This window comes from Octodon degus, unplaced genomic scaffold (assembly GCF_000260255.1).
Source record: "Octodon degus isolate 3935 unplaced genomic scaffold, OctDeg1.0 scaffold00156, whole genome shotgun sequence".
Taxonomy (NCBI): domain Eukaryota; kingdom Metazoa; phylum Chordata; class Mammalia; order Rodentia; family Octodontidae; genus Octodon; species Octodon degus.
Genome location: NW_004524732.1, coordinates 2,581,576 through 2,584,916, shown reverse-complemented (window position 1 = coordinate 2,584,916; position 3,341 = coordinate 2,581,576).

Genomic DNA, 3,341 nt, shown 5'->3' with positions numbered 1-3,341 from the left:
TCTGGTTGTGGTGGATTGACAATGGGTGATGAACTTGTAACATCCAGGTGAACTGAATTAGTATGTGGGAGGCCCATCTGAGAACTGTTGCCAACACCACAAGAAGGAGGACTGGAGAAGAAAAATAGGTGCTGTTAGGGGACTGCTGGTTCTCCTGGAGGAGCTTGTCATGCTGGTTTTTCTGATATGAACTCAGCTGTTCTCATTGTCAAAGTGACTTGGGATCTTGTTTTCGCTGAAAAACATTGCAGTTGACTTTAGGGGCATCCTTACTTTGAGCATCGCTTCCCGGCACCAGAGGGGAACACGGTGCACTGTTCAATATCCTGGAGAAGCTGGTTATGATAACTTTCCCGATATGAACTCAGCAGTTCTCATCATCAGAGGAGCTCGGGACCTCACTGCTGCCGAGGATGGCTGTGGTGCTTTTCAGAAGAGTGCTGGTCCTTACCTTGAGCATGGCTTCCTGACTCCAGCTCAGATCCCTCTGCCTCCTGGCATGGATCCTTCTTCTCTCTGGCACAGTCTTTCTGGCTTCCTTCACTGACTTTTGGGCCTTCCCAGTGAAGATCTGTGAAATAGGCCTGCATGAGACAGTGTCGTGGGCTCCAGGCCTCCAGTTGGACTCTTGGCAGGCATTGTTGTGGGCTCCGGGTTTTCACCTGGACTCAAGCAGGACATTGCTAAAGGACTCAGGCCCTCAGCTGGATTCTTTGGGTCTTTGGTATGTGGACAGATTTCCTGCATTCTCTTTGTATTTGACTTTTTGGATGACTATTACAAAATGATCTTATAAATTATGTGTCCTGTATTAAGCTGTTCCCCTTGCAAGTCTTGACTACAGCACTTGTCTTTTACAAGAAAGATTAAGTGTCTTCCTGAGGTCTGGGATAGGCTGAAAGTTGGCAATGCCTGGTGAAATGCAAATATTTAGGAGGTGTTACAACTCAAGAAAGGGCCTCATACTGGGGTGTGGAGAGCAGAAAAGGAGAAAGAGGAAATGTCTAGAGGTGAGTTCTGTTCCAATCCTGTACTTTCAGCTCTGTACATCCACCTGCGGCTTCTCACCAGGCCCCTCTTTTGCCTTCTGGCTTGCACCCCACCTGCTGGCCCAGGCCAGCGGCCCAGGACTCTTTCTTCTGTCCGCTCTGCCTGTCCACATAGTCAGCTACTGAGGGCTCTGTTCCTGACTTTTCCAAATTCTTTGGGTCAGGGATTCTGAGCCCCTGGGCCACAGATTGGCACCAGTGTGTGGCTGGTTGACACCCATGCTCCACAGCACGAGGTGAAGCCAAGCCACAGAAACAGCATCGGTTTTCCAGCTGCTCCCCACAGCGCACATTCGCGCCTGAGCTCCTGTACCTCCTCCCAGACCAGCAGCGCCACCAGATCCTCACGGGAGTGCAGACCCCGGCGCAAACAGCACAGGCGCGGGACCCGCACTGTGCACTGCTTTGGATCATCTCGAAATCATTCCCTGACCCTGAAGACTGTGGAAAATTGTCTTCCATGCAACCAATGCCTGTGCCACAGAGGCTGGAAGTCGTTGTTCAGGGTCTTGTGTCTGAAATGAAGTGGAGTTGCATGTGTCAACACTAACTGAAAAGTAAGCAAATAAAAATAAACGAAGCTAGGAGGCTATAAAGGGAGGAATCCTACCATGTGATTGCCTAGCACTGGCGACCGTCACAAGACTGCCAGAATAACAGCCTCATACAAAAGCCACCACGGCTTTACACTAAAAGTGCTCCTTAAGGACATCTAACAACTGTCTGTTCAACCTCGAAGTGACCCCCGCTGTGGCCCCAGTCCTCGCCGGGGCCAAAGGCTTCGGTCTGACCCCATCTTCTGCAGCCTCCTCAGTGCTGCCCCGGCACTGCTGCTCACCCTCCATGACTGCCTGCAGAGTCTGCCATGGGGGCGCACTGCTCCCGCCGCGCTGCGCGAGTCCCAGGAAGGCACTGTTATCTTCCGAAGCTCTCTCCCTGACTGTTGTTTAGGTTGACAGACCCTTAGACAGGCTGTCCCGCAGATCTCCCGTCTCTCCAGCCCGCTTCCGCCGCCCCGGTGGCAGTCGACAACGCAGCACTCTGGCTATATTAGGATGACGCTTCCTCAGACTTAAAACCCCGAGCTGGTTCACTATGGCTCCTAGAATAAATCTGATTCCCCTACTCTGAACGCACTCCCTGTGCAACTGCACCCCCACAGAAGCCTCACTGGCTGCGGTGTCTGTGGCACTGATGTGCCCTTCCCCAGGCCTGACACTTCCCATCAGCCACGCTGCTGCACGTCATCGGTCTTGCTAAGCCTTTCACGATACAGTGTACATGCATTCGTGCGTGTGTACGTACGTACGTACAGTCTTTTTGTCTGAAATGTTCTTTCTTCCCTTTTTTCTGGACTCACACTCCACTTGCCTTTCAAATCCCTGTTTAGCCACAGCCTCTTCCTGGATGCCTCTCCACCTGCCCCAGCTGCGCACTCACTGCCTTCCTTTCTTTGGGTGGGGGAGGTACTGGGAACGGAACTCAGGACCTCACTCTTGCCAGGCAGGTGCTGCATGCCTGAGCTGAACCTCTGGCTCTCAGATTGAGCTCCACCCTACTCAGTTTGCTTCGTAGCACACAGCATGCTGTGTTACAGCTGACAGAAATAATTAAGAGTAGCAAATCCACTTACATGCTTACCTGTCCTACGAGACTGTGAACACGAAGGCGAGAACAATTAGTATAGATTTTATAGCGAGCTAGGGAGAGGAGTTCGAAGTTATCCAACACAAAGAAGCGATAAACGTTTAAGGAGATGGAAGCGCCGGTTGCTTCCACTTGCTGGCGATGCCGTGTATATGGGTTTCAAATCGTCAAATTATATTCCAAGAATATGAACAATTTTAAAAACAATAAAATAAGTTTCAGTGGAAAAAAAAAGAATCGCGCGGGTCTGAGGTCTGAGACTGACCTCGTTCTGTGTCAGCTTCAGGGAGCACCGGACGGGTGGGAGGGGAGAAGGAAAGGACGCGAGAGCTCCGCGGCAGCCTCCGTCCTCCTTCTCTCAGGCTGTCCTGTCCTTCACAACCGCAGCTCTGGCCTGAGCGCCCTCCAAGGGCCCTCTTGGCTAAAGATAAGGAAGAGACCTGCACCCTGAGGAGTGCGCAGCAGAGAAGACAGAGAAAGAGAACCCAAAACGGTGCCAATCCAGGTTCGGCCCACAGCTCACTTCCTGTAGGCTTGCGTTTGGCATCAAGGACCTTTTGGTCCCCCCCCATCTTTTTTCTCAGGTGGATCAGTGTAGTCTCTCTCTCTCTCTCTCTCTCTCTCTCTCTCTCTCTCTCTCTCTCT